The sequence below is a fragment of the Cnephaeus nilssonii genome (assembly GCF_951640355.1).
Source record: "Cnephaeus nilssonii genome assembly, chromosome: 22".
In the NCBI taxonomy this organism is placed as follows: Eukaryota; Metazoa; Chordata; class Mammalia; order Chiroptera; family Vespertilionidae; genus Cnephaeus; species Cnephaeus nilssonii.
The window spans coordinates 2,742,242-2,755,998 of record NC_137093.1 but is presented as its reverse complement, the minus strand read 5'-3'; the positions used below and the strand labels follow the sequence as shown (position 1 = coordinate 2,755,998).

At 46.0% G+C, this 13,757-nt stretch overlaps 1 protein-coding gene across 2 annotated transcripts in view; it reads left to right on the top strand.

Annotated features, from left to right (window-relative positions):
- Positions 1-2,340: 2,340 nt before the first annotated feature.
- Positions 2,341-13,757, top strand: part of TBCEL (tubulin folding cofactor E like) — a 70,549-nt gene continuing 59,132 nt past the window's right edge. The window contains exons 1-2 of one of the 2 annotated variants that reach the window (XM_079762840.1): positions 2,341-2,501; positions 3,033-3,177. The gene's annotated coding sequence lies outside the window, so the exon portion shown is untranslated. The remainder of the gene's footprint in view (positions 2,502-3,032; positions 3,178-13,757) is intronic. The other variant, XM_079762839.1, reaches the window with a different exon arrangement.

Genomic DNA, 13,757 nt, shown 5'->3' with positions numbered 1-13,757 from the left:
CAATTCTTTGAAAGTTTTCCTTTATTATTAGGTTGGACCATATGAAATTTGTTTGTAGGTTAAAATAATCAGACTATCCACAAGTTCTAATAAAATGTTCCTTTCTTATCCTATTTTCTGTTTCTTTAGTTCACTGTCTGCTCTTCTGCTCTATGACAGTCATTTAGACATAATGAGGAATCAGTGGTGTACAAACAGGCTTAGTTCCTGCCTTCACAGAGGCTTGAGTGCTTGTCAAGGAGCCAATGAGAAAACAAGCAATCATGTATAATTTTCAGTCTCAAGGAGATAGAAGAAAAATCTTTCAAGCAAAGAGCTTAGCAAAACAAATTTCCAAAGAACAGAAGCATGAGGAATTTAGAGAGCAGCATTGCCCCATAACTTTCTGGGATGATATAAATATTCTATTTAGACACCGTCAAATAGTATAACATTAGCCACATATGTTTATTGAGCACTTGATATAGGGCTAGTGTCATATGTCTCAGGAAATGTAGTTTTAATTTAGCTTAATTTTAATTAATTTAAATTTAAATGACCACATGGAGATAGTGGCTACCAGACGGGACAGGACAGGTAAGGAATAAGAGGAGACAGGGAATCACATGATCAGATGTGAGTTCTGGAAAGAGAATTCTGGCTGTCTTGTGGGCAGAGATTGGAGATGGGTGAAGACAGTGGTCTTGCCTTTAGGAATTGCTCTATAAGGGGAGAGAAGGGAACAAAAGAAAAGTGACTCGATAACATCTCAAATAAATAAAAAAGTATATAACTAATCATACCTGGTCATATACAACACTCACAGATACATTTATAGACCTTGTACATGGTATTTGTTAATAGTAATTATCCACATTTCTTGCCTTTTCCCTAATTGCTCAGAATACATTTAACTTGCTAAGTATTTCTGGGTATCCCCAGGGGTACCTGAACTCACAAGTCTATCATTGAGTATCCATGGAGCACCCACCCAATTTTTCCTCCTCTGCATATTTCATTCTGCTCTCTCTTGGCCCTTGCCTCTGAGGCTATTTTTGAATGTGATCATGGCAATGACCCTGATACTCCCAAAGCCATTCATTCTAAGATGCCAGAAGGCTCCCTGTTCTCTGCGGCAGGAGGGAAAAGCCCCACGTCAGCAAACTAAGCCACATTGATTTGACTCCCCCCCCCCCCCCCCCCCCCTTGATCCTCAGAGCACTTTCTTTAACCAGCTCTTTCAGGCTCCCTCTCCACCCCCTTTAACTTCATTAAGTGCTATCTATGGTCAAGAGCAAACAACACAAAACGAGGCAAGTAAGTCCCCAGGAACGGCCACTGGGTCCCTCCTAAAGAATGTTGTCTCCCTGACTCTAGGAACCATTAATACATCCCCAGGCATGCACACCATAAACCCTCACCTGCTTCCTGACACACACCACATGAGAGCACACACAGCCCAGGCAACAGACCTCGGCTCCTAACACTTCAGCTAACATATCCACAAAGGCCGACTTCTGCCCAGGGCCAGCCAGCACCATCCTACTCCATGTATGTTCCTGCAAAAGAAACGGACAAAGAAGTACGAAGCAATCACTGCCCGACGGTCAGGTACAATGTGTGCGGGGCTGCAGCAATAGCATAACGGAAAGTGTGGACTTTATTGTGGTGCCAGATGGACCTGGATTCAGACCTTAGCCTGGTCACTTCGACTAACTGCCTGGCCTGGGACAGATTACTTAACGTCTGTGAACCTCAGTTTTCAAATCTATAAAACAGCCCCTTGATGGAGGCAGTAAAATTGGGAGTAGCCGATGCACAGAGCCCGGGCCAGGCAGGGTGCTCAGAAGTGGAAGCTCCTACTGCTCCTTTGGCCACGGAGCCCCGACAGCTCTGGACGCAGCACGGCGGCCAGAGCGCTCCTCAGCCTCACGCACCCGCATCTTGGGATGGGGTTGGATTCCAGCCTGGGGGGCACCAGGTGAGGACGCTGACGCGAGACCGGAAGTGAGTTGGTCAGGGTCCCGCCACAAATTAGTGACCCCAGGACACAATTCCAAGTGAGCCTGGAAGGCTCACCCCAGGGCCGCTCGGTCAGGCCGCAGCCCTCAGCCGCCCCGGCTGCGGACCGTCCGCGCTCCTCCGCGGCACCGGCTGGCCCTCCGGCCGCACCGGAGACAGCACCACAGCATGGCCTCTCCCGGGACAACGCGCCGGCGCGGGCCCCGCCGCCATGGCAACCGGACGCTGCCGCCACGGCAGCGCGAGACGGGGTGAGGCCTAGCTCCTCCGGCCCCGCCCACTCACGCAGAGGACGTAGACTGCGCCCGGGTCACGTGGAGCTGTTGGGCCTGACAGCTGCTTCCGGGTCAGGTCGGGACGCCGGGCTCCGGGGCCCGCGCTGGGAACGAGGCCGAGCGGGCCGGGGCGCGGGGACCGGGCCGAGGCCGAGCCGAGCGGCTCCGCGGCGGCGGCCGGGAGGGGGGAGGACGGCGCAGAGCTCCCGCCTCCCGGGCTGAGGGGTGAGTGGAGCCGGCGCCGCCTCCTGGGGACCCGCGGCCCAGGCGCCCCACGGGAGCGGGAGCGGCGGGGGACGGGCCTGCCCGGGAGGAGGGCGGGCGGCCTGGCCGGTGGGCGCCGCGGGGGCCCAGGCTGGAGGGGCGGCCAGTGCGAGTTCCCGAGAGTCGGGGCGCCTCCGGGGCCCGGGGCGTTTGGCTGGGAGCGGCCGTGGCCGGGCCGAGGAGGCGAGGACTCTGGGCCGCTGTCTCCCGGGCAGGGAAACTTGTCCCCGAACCACTGGAGCCAAAACCAAACAGCGGCACCCGCGTCCCCGCGGAAGTCCCGGGGCGCTAGGCCTCCTTCCAGGGCGAAGGGAGCGGCGGAGTGTGAAAGGCTTGGGAGAATCGCCTTGCCCTCTGCGGGGAGATGCCGAGGGCGCGGGGACTGGAGTAACGGGCCGGAGGGGGCCGGGCCTGGAGGGTAGTGCTGGGCGGCGGAGTCCCAGATTGGCACTGGTGAGGCAGGAGGTTGTACACCGCCTTCTCTTGGGACAGGGCTGCTGGGAGCTGCCGATAAGAAAGTTGATCGCAGGAGCCGGACTGTTTACTTCGGCGGAGGAAGGAGGAGCTCCGCTCTGCGCGGCTAACCTGCCAGGAGCTGAGGGCCCCGCCTAAGGCTGCTGGGGACCCGAGTGCTCTTGTGAGTTTAGCTGAGGCGCGTCCCAGCTCTTCCTTCTTGTGCTGCCCGCGGCTCCTTTTGGCTCCCAGGAGTCATCTTGAGCAGAGATTTTGTGTAGGAGCTGAGGACGATGGAAAATTCCCAGCCTTGGGTCCTGAGCCATCCATCGGACCTAGATCTCTGGAGTAGGAGCTTTCAAACTCCTTTTTAAAAACCATGCTCCATAGAGAGAAGTACAGTTAGCATCAGGATCCAGTACATACCTACGTATGGATGAAAAGTTTCACAAAGCAGTGTTTATCCTTATGACATGTGATGCTGTCCAATGATTTCTATCATATTTCATTCTCTTTAATTAAAAATGCTAGACTCACTAAATCGATTTATGGGTCCCAAATTGCAGTTTGAAAAATCCTGTCTCCAAGGCACATTTCTTTGGCTTCAATTACTGTCCTCCTATTGTCTGCTGCTAGCGAGCAAGGCTGGTTACCCCACATGAATCCTGAGAGTGTTGGGGAGGGATTCATTTGTTTAAATATTTATCATATAGCATATTTGACTGCTGTTTGTACCATAATCTTAATCATGATGTCTTAATTTGCTTGATCATTTGATGAAAGGTTTGAAATAAGCATGTTCTTTAATTTTCTCTATCCTTTGCTGTGTCTGAGAAATAGGAGAGGCCAAGTTTCATTTAGTTGACTTATCCCTACAACATAGTAAGGTAATTTTATTTTAATGTTACAGTGCTGTAAGCATACACTGATTTCCTTTTCTGCTGTTTAAAAAAATATCTAGCTGAAACCTAAACTATTCTCTATTAATTAATATATGGTACTAGAGGCTCGGTGCATGAAATTCATGCACTGGGGGTGGGGGGGCGGACATCCCTCAGCCCCGCCTGCAACCTCTCCCAGTCCGGGACCCCTCAGTGGATGTCCGCCTGCCAGCTTAGGCCCGATCCCGGGACCTGCTCGCTCCTTACCACTTGTCTCGCTGCTCAAGCTCCTTACCACTCAACAGCTCCTTAGCGGCAAGCTCCTTACCACTCAGCTGTGGAGGCAGGAGAGGCTTCTGGCTGAGTGGCACTCCCCCTATGGGAATGCACTGACCACCAGGGGGCAGCTCCTGTATTGAGCATCTGCCCCCTGGTGGTCAGTATGCATCATAGCCTTTTACTAGAAGCCCGGTGCACGAAATTCATGCACGGCGGGGGGTTGTCCCTCAGCCCAGCCTGTACCCTCTCCAATCTGGGACTCCTAGAGGGATGTCCGACTGCCTGTTTAGGCCCGATCCTGGTGGGATTGGGCCTAAACGGGCAGTCGGACATCCCTCTCACAATCCAGGACTGCTGGCTCCCAACTGCTTGCCTGCCTGCCTTCCTGATTGCCCCTAACCGCTTCTGCCTGCCAACCTGATCACCCCCTAACCACTCCGCTGCCAGCCTGGTTGATGCTTAACTGCTCCCCTGCCAGCCTGTTTGCCCCCAACTTCCCTCCTCTGCCAGCCTGGTCACCCCTAACTGCCCTCTCCTGCAGGGTTGATCACCTCCAACTTCCCTCCTCTGCCGGCCTGGTCACCCCTAACTGCCCTCTCCTGCAGGGTTGATCATCTCCAACTGCCCTTCCTTGCAAGCCTGGTCCCTCTCAACTGCCCTCCCTTGCAGGCCAGGTGCCTCCCAACTGCCCTCCCCTGCTGGCCATCTTGTGGTAGCCATCTTGTGTCCACATGGGGGCAGGATCTTTGACCACATGAGGGCAGCTATATTATGTGTTGCAGTGATGATCAATCTGCATATTACTCTTTTATTAGATAAGATAGAGGCCTGGTGCATGGTTGGGGGCCAGCTGGTTTGTCCTGAAGGGTGTCCCAGATCAGGGTGGGGGTTCCCTTGGGGTGTGGGGCGGCCTGAGCGAGGGGCCTGTGGTGGTTTGCAGGCCGACCATGCCCCCTGGCAACCCAAGCGGAGGCCCTGGTATCTGGAATTTATTTTCCTTCTACAATTGAAACTTTGTAGCCTGGGGTTGCAGCCATTTCTGGGGCGGCAGCCATTTCTGTGGCAGTTAATTCACCTTCTACAGTTGAAACTTTGTAGCCTTAAGCGGGTGGGCCCGGCCAGGGTGTGCGGAAAGCTTTGCTTCCCCTGTTGCCACCGGCAACCCTGGCCTGCTCTCTCAAGCTCCATTCTGCCGCCATTTGTTTCAATTTGTTTACCTTCTATAATTGAAACTTTGTAGCTTGAGTGGAGGCTTAGGCCTGCAACGGCTATGGAAAGCTTGGCTTGCTCTGTTACCTGGGAAACCTTGCTCTCTGTGGCTGTAGCCATCTTGGTTTGGGTTAATTTGCATACTCGCCCTGATTGGCTGGTGGGCGTGGCTTGGCTAGTGGGCGTGGCTTATGTAGCGGAGTGATGGTTAATTTGCATATTACCATTTTATTAGAGAAGATTATATAGGCTACTTCTACATAATTAAAAGTATATGGTTTTGGTATATATTTTAAACTTAAGTCTAACTTTGAATCAGTTAACATCATTATTCCTCACCTCCTCCCAGGAAAATGTTGTTTTCATCTGTGTATAAATCAGCGAGGTCCTTATATTATTGTAATAAACATTAAAGAGTGTTGGTGACCAAGTGAGAAGCCTGCATGTGTTGATCTGTGTAAAGTCCTTTTAAAAGTTGTGACACAGCCTGTTGCTACAGGATGTTGGGTGCCAAATGATGTTACCTGATTTCAGTAGGTCAATTTATAGGGTATATATTTAAGACCAGTTTACTGGTGTTAATTTTTGTTGAGGATGCCTTCATATTATTTGGAACATGGAAATCAAAGGCACAGCCATCAGGGAAGAATTGCTCAAATTAAACTTCATCAATGGGGTCACATTAGATGCCTTAAGAAAGATTCTTATCATCTTTAAACTTTGTTGTAAAATCTATCTTTCTTAACTACTTATTGACTATATCTTGGTTATTGATGAGCGAACTGTGTTGTCATGTACCAGTCATCCTTTAAATTATCTTTTAATCAGGTAAATAGTTGTTTTAAAATATTTAGCTTTAAAGCATGTTTAAAACATGTTTGGGTTTTTTTATGGTAAGTATTTGAAACATGAAGGAAGAGTCTCATTAAAATTTTTTTTTCCCTGGGAATTTCAATAAACAGTTGTGGAGAATATACCCTGAGTGAATGTGTGTACTTTTTTATAGTTTTCATTTCTTTTGAACCTCAGACTTTTAAATGATCTTTTCCCCTTCTAATTTTTGCTTCTAAACTGGTGAGTTTGGAAATTCAAATCTTAGAATTGAATCAAATTGTTAGAACTTTATGTAAAATAAGATTGTATAGCTCTGAGTACTGTTCTTTATATATAATATGTATATATGTATAATATATAAATTACTAATATTTTTTAGTATCTGAACTATGTGATATGTATTTTGGCTACTCCAAGGCCTGTTTATTGACCTCTTAATCATGGGCTGCTTTTTGAATAAATGAACTTTATATATTTTGAGCCTCATTAGCTGTAATAAGAAAAAGTTCTTAAAAACTGATATGAATCTGACGGTGATACAAGTTGGACTTAGGGGTGAAGAAATCACTTAGCTGTGATTGTTGCCTTTGCCCTACATGCAAATAGCCATTAAGAGTTACCATTTCTCCTGTTTTCAACTTTTTCACTACCCTATTTTGACTCATTTCTTTGAGATTAGAATGTTAACAGCCTAACCCAGTGATGGCGAACCTATGACACGCGTGTCAGCACTGACACGCGTAGCCATTTCTGATGACACGCGGCCGGCCGCATGCCGAGGATGAAACATTTGCGAAATAATGTTTTTTCCTCAAAGTGACGTACTACCCGAGTTATGCTCAGTTTTTTGGCGAAGTTTGACACACCAAGCTCAGAAGGTTGCCCATCACTGGCCTAACCATTTTATTGTCTTATTCTAGGTCTGCATGATCTTGCATAGCTTCAAAGAATATTATTGTCCTTTATCATTTCCTTCCTCAAAACCATTAGCAGCTTCCCAGCGATGGCACTGTATAGGTTGACACTGAGGTCATTCCACAGCCTCTACTCTTCTTCTGACATTTTTCCATTCTGAAATGCAAATCCTCCATTTTCACTAAGTGGTTTACTCATCAGACCTTCCTTTCTATATGACATTATTCCTGAAAGCCTGCAGGAAGTGTCTTTCCTTTCCTCATGAAAACCTACTTTCATTTCGTTACTGATGACTTCTTCCTTGACGTCTCTTCTGTTCTGCCTGTATTGCTTTTCTTCAATTGCGTTGTATTGTTTGTGTGCCTTGTTTTTTCCCTTTTAGATCGTAAACTCATAGAAGACAGGAAGCTCAAATATCCTTGAATCTCTAGGACACCTAGCACAGGGTTTATGAGAGCTTGGTTCCTGGATCATGTGATGCAGAATTAACTGGATTTATGGTTAAAATTGCAGCTCTCTGAAAATTGTGTCCTAGACTTACTGAATCAAATTCTAGGTATGTGACTTGTGATTCTTCTGTTCAATAAAATTTGAGAATCACTGACCTAGCGTGATAACTTTAAGTTACAATAGGCACATACATAGAATTTTTGTTTCAAGTGATGTAAATGAACTGAGCAGCCAGGAGGCTGGTTTACTTTTTTAGGGCTTTGGAGTCAGGAAGCCTAGATTTGAATCCTGTCTCACTAGCCATCTGACTATAACATTTCTGCTTTAGTTTTCCAATCTTTTAAATGGGATTAATAATAGTACCTTTCATCAGGATGTTGTGTAATTGAACATACGTAAAACCACATAATACAGACACATAGTAAAACTCAAAAGATTTTATCTGCTGTTGTTAAAAGGATGATCAGCCTGACAATGGTCATTGAAGTAATGAAAAGTGAGACTAGGCTCCATGTCAGTCATTGTTAATTGCTCTTGGTTACCAGATAGTGGGCTTATATATGTGGTGTTTTAAGTCATAAAGGTGTTTTGCTTTAGGACAGTGGTCGGCAAACTCATTAGTCAACAGAGCCAGATAGCAACAGTACAACGATTGAAATTTCTTTTGAGAGCCAAATTTTTTAAACTTCAAAATAGACTCGCCCAGGCCATGGTATTTTGTGGAAAAGCCACACTCAAGGGGCCAAAGAGCCGCATGTGGCTCGAGAGCCACAGTTTGCCGGCCATGGCTTTAGGATTTCAAGTTTTTTCCTCTTCATCTCCCCATTGCCTGAAGGATAAAGTGCAAACTTTTCAACAGCGAGCTGCCCCTCAGCACCGGTCCTGCCAGCCGTCTTGCTCTTCCAGCCCTCTTCCCACACCCTGGGTGGCAGCGAGGCCCATTTCTCACTCACACTTCCCGGGCCTGTGCATGTGCTGTACTGTTCATAGGGAGAGCCGTGGCTCTCTTCTAGGACTCGCCCTTCATGAGGAGCCGCTCTCTTGGAGTTCTCAAAGGGCTTTGTGCATCCTTTGTATCAGCTTTGTCTTCTTTTGGAGGGAAAAGGATTTTGTCCTAGTATATGCTCCCAGTACATTTTAAATAATTAGTCCACCTTGTTAGAGGTGGGAGATGTTTAGTTGTAATTTGACTCAGATAAGCTTTCCCATGTGCTTGGAGTTTTCTACTGTCAACTTTCATCATAACTACTATTATTGACTACTTACCACATGACAGGCACAACTAGATGTTTTAAAACCTTTAATCTTCACTATGACTCTATGAAATAACTATTAATAGCTCCATTTTACAAATGAGGAAATAGGCATAGAGAGGTTAGTAACTCAAATTTCAATGTTGTTTCGTAATTGAACTCAGGCCAAACTGAAGCTCACGCTCTTAATCATAGTATTCTTCTAAGAACAGAAGATTTAGGCCTGACCAGTGTGCTCAATGGTTAGAGTGTCACCCTGCACACCAAAGGATCACGGGTTCTATTCCCAGTCAAGGGCATGTACCTGGGTTGCAGGTTGGATCCCCAGCCCTAGTCTAGGTGCATGGGGGAGGCAACCAATCCATGTTTCTCTTCCCCTCACTCCCTGTCTAAAAATCAGTGGGGAAATATCCTCAGGTGAGGATTAACAGCAACGGATTAGGAGATGTAAGCAGATGGCATGCTGCTGGAGCTCAGGGCTGTGCCTGTGAAGCCTGGGCTGACGGATCTGTTACTGGTACTTGAGAGACAGCGTATTTAAACTAAAACTCTTCTTGAATTAATGCTTGTCCAGTGGTTTTCAATAGTCCCTTTCCATCCTGTCATACTCCTGATTGGTATACTTGGTTTTCATTTCACTGCCAGAAGATGTTCATGTTTATTCTCAGTAAAGTTTACTTTTTCATTCATCCGAGTATTTGTTGCCCCGTGGCAGACACTGTTCCCTGTAACGCTGGACCAGACTGATGGCTCCTGCTTTTGTGGGTTTGGTTCTGGGGGAGAGGGACCTAGAACCAAGACAGAGAAGTGCTGTAAAAAATGACAGAGGGTGAGATGATGAGTGATTGAAAGTGACAGTGGTGCTGTTTTTGATGGGGTCCTCAGAGGCGGCCTCAGTGAGAAGATCACCTTTCTGTTTAAATTTGAGATGAAGCCAGCTAAGCCAAGAGCCAGGGAAAGGGCACGCATCCCTGTGGACCACTGCGAGGCGGGAGCCGCCCAACAGGCGAGGGGCAGAGGGGAAGCAGGGTTAGAGAGGTAGAGAACAGTTAAATGAAGTCCTGAAGACTGTGATCAAGAGATTACATTTTTTCCTAAGTGTGAAGGGAAGCCATTGGAGAGTTTAAAGGACATGATTTGACTTAAATTTTGAAAAGATCACTTGGCTGCTTTGTGGAGAATGAATTGTGCAGTCCTGAGTGAGAGGCTGATGGAGGCTTGAACCAGATGAAGTGATGAAGATGGAAAGAATTGGGATGTTTTAGAGGTAGTTGATGGGTCTTGCTGATTAATTACATGGGGTGTGAGAGGAAGACAAATCGAATGTGACTCTGAAGGTAGGGACTGGTGGAGGAGGAGCAGGTTTAAGGAGGGAAGCAAGAGGTTTTTTTTGTCCCTGATTATACATCCCCACCCTCCAAGGATACCATAACTCTGAATTTTGTGCTTATTATTCTCTGACTTTTCTTGATAGTTTTTACCACATGTGTGTGGCCCTACACAATATGATGATTAATTTAATATGGATTTGAATTTTTTAAAATAAATTTTTATTGTTCAGATTATTACAGTTGTTCCTCTCCCCCCCCCCCCCATAGCTCCCCTCCACCCGGTTCCCACACCACCCCCTGCCCTTGCCCCCCACTGTCCTCATCCATAGGTGTACGATTTTTGTCCATTCTCTTCCCACACCCCTTCCCCCCGAGAATTGTCAGTCCACTCCCTTTCTATGCCCCTGATTCTATTCACCAGTTTATTCTGTTCGTCAGATTTTTTATTCACTTGATTTTTAGATTTACTTGTTGATAGATATGTATTTGTTGTTCATAATTTCTATCTTTACCTTTTTCTTCTTTCTTTTCTTAAAGAATATCCTTCAGCATTTCATATAATACTGGTTTGGCAGTGATGAACTCCTTTAGCTTTTTCTTTTCTGTGAAGCTCTTTATCTGACCTTCAATTCTAAATGATAGCTTTGCTGGGTAGAGTAATCTTGGTTGTAGCTTCTTGCTATTCATCACTTTGAATATTTCTTGCCACTCCCTTCTGGCCTGTGTAGTTTCTGTTGAGAAATCAGCTGACAGTCCTATGGGCACTCCCTTGTAGGTAATTAATTGTTTTTCTCTTACTGCTTTTAATATTCTCTCTTTGTCTTTAGCCCTTGACATTTTAAGTATGATGTGTCTTGGTATGGTCCTCTTTGGATTCCTCTTGTTTGGGGTTCTCTGTGCTTCCTGGACTTGTAAGTCTATTTCTTTCACCAGGTAGGGGAAGTTTTCTGTCATTATTTCTTCAAATAGGTTCTCAATATCTTGCTCGCTCTCTTCTTCTGGCACCCCCATGATGTGATGTTGGTACGCTTCAAGTTATCCCAGAGGCTTCTTACACTATCTTCATATTTTTGGATTCTTTTTTCTTTTTTCTATTCCGGTTGGGTGTTTTTTGCTTCTTCGTATTTCAAATCTTTGACTTGATTCTTGGGATCCTCTAGTCTGCTGTTAGATCTCTGTATATTATTCTTTATTTCAGTCAATGTATGCTTAATTTCTAGTTGCTCCTTTTTTAAATCTTTGAGGGTCTCACTAAATTTCTCAGAGGTTTCTAGAAGATGAATAACCTTATAACCGTGGTTTTGAACTCTATATCCAGTCGTTTGCTTTCCTTCGTTTCTTTCATTTGTGATCTGTTTCTTTGTCTCCGCATTTTGGCTGCTTCCCTGAGTTGTTAGAGTGGTCTTGTGTGCTAGGTGTCCTATATGGCCCAGTGGCTCAGCCTCCCCAGTTACCTGAGGTGGACACTCGTGATACACCCCTTTGTGAGCTGTGTGCACAGTCTTGTTGTTAAGCCTTGATTGCTGTTGGTATCACTGGGAGGAATTGACCTCCAGGCAAATTGGCTGTGAGGATTAGTTGTGTCTACAATGGGAGAACTGTGCTGGAGACACCCTTATGGGGCAAGATTTGCTTCAGTGGGGCTTTGGCGATCACTGAGTCTGCCATGATTGTGTCTCTTATGGATGTGAAGAGTTGTAATCTGGATGGTTTCACTCTGACCACTGGGTACACTGGCTCTTGGATCTCCAAGGAGGTGCAAAGTCAGCCATTGCCTGAGGTCACCCAGCAGGAGCTACAGAGAGATCTGCAGATTCCTCCTCTTTGTTTGGGGTTTGGAGGTGCCCAGGTGAGGCCCAGCTGTGAAGCAATGCAAGCAGCTGTCCAGCCTTGGGCCTTCTTTTGGAGGCTCTGTGGCTCTCTGACCCACCTACAGTTTGTTAGGTTTTATATTGCAAAAGGCCAGGCCATTCATATGCAAAAGCCTCTGCACACAGCTTGGGTGGGGTTGTAAATTGGGTGGGCGGGGTCTCAGGGAATCACCAGAGCGGAGCAAACAGCAATGGCTGACCATTAGCCCTGCCCCGAAGAGGTCCCCGGGTCTCTATGTCCTGCGGCACCATGCAGGAACAATGATCGTTGCAAGCACCTCTGAGAGAAAGCCGCCCTCGTGTTCCGGCCTGATGCCAGACAGTCCAGTTTCTCTCCGTATGAGTCTGGGTCCCCAGAGTCTCGCCCAGAACTGGAGTTCAGAGCAGCTGGAGCTTGTATCTCCCTCCTGATTGAAAAAGACAACAGCGTACCCAGTTGCCAGCCCTTTTCCTCGTGTGCCGCCGTACCTCTGCGCTACACTTCCGCACCTCCAAACCTCCTACTGAACTCAATGGCCTTTTTCCTTCTAGTTGTAGAATTTCCACTCAGCCAGGCTTCCCGTGGTTCTGGATGACATCCGTTTTGTCTTTTAGTTGTAGTTTTGAAGTGGTTGTGCGAGGCAGCAAGTTCAGGTGTTTACCTATGCCACCATCTTGGTTCCTCTGGATTTGAAATTTTAATAAGTGGCATTGTGTTGTACTTTTTCCCCCTTGTGATTAGTTATTTTATTCATTCTCTAGGAAGCAGTCCTAGGGAACTGTCAATTGTTAATTTCCATCGCTGTGTAACTTCATCTTTTGAACATAACACCATTTATCCAACTGCCTATTATTGGATGCAAGACCCTTTTTGTTTTCCACCAGGACTTTGTGATTTCAAAACACTCTGTTGTGGACATTTTTTGCTTTTTTCCTGGTCCCCCGAGAAGAATTGCTGTGTCACAGGGAGTGTGCATCTAACGTCACTGGACAGTGATCACTTGTTCTGCAAGGTGTTTGTGCTCCCGCCCCTATTCTGCCACATTTTCTCCAGCACTTGGTGATGTTTTTTAAATTTTGCTGATTTATATAAAATGGTATTTCATTGAGATTTTAATTTTTCCTTTTGGAATATTATTGAACTTGAACATCTTTTGTACATATTTATTAATCATTCAAATTTTATCTTCTGTCAAATACTTGTTCATGTCCTTTGTCCATTTTTCTGTTGGGTTGGTTGCCTTTTTCTTACTGTTTTCAAGAGTTCTCTATATTAGTTACATGTGTTGTGAGTATCTTTTTTCAGTTGCCTTTTTAAGGGTTTAATGTCTTTTTCATGATGTAAAGTTTTTCATTTGACTGGTCAATTTTTTCTTTATGGGTTCCTTCAGTGTTTTGTTTATGAAATATTTTCCTATATCAAGATCTTAAAGCTCTTCTATTAGAAAAATATAACTATTTTCTTCTCATAAGGATAAAGTTTGCCTTTCACATTTTATCTGGGGTTGGGTTTTTCTAAGTTGTGAGGTGAGGATTAACTTTCATTTTTCCCACATTGATAGTCACTGTCTTGAGACCAGTTATTGAATAGTTTAGCCTTTTGCTGTGAATCTCTATGCCACTTCTTGCCGTATTACATCCACCTGTGTCTGGGCTGCCTATTCTGTTTCATTGATCTGTGCCCCACTAGCCCCTCCCCCACTTCATGCTTTTTTAACATGTACAGTCCATGCTTGTAATGTTTGTAATTCATGGTACATGT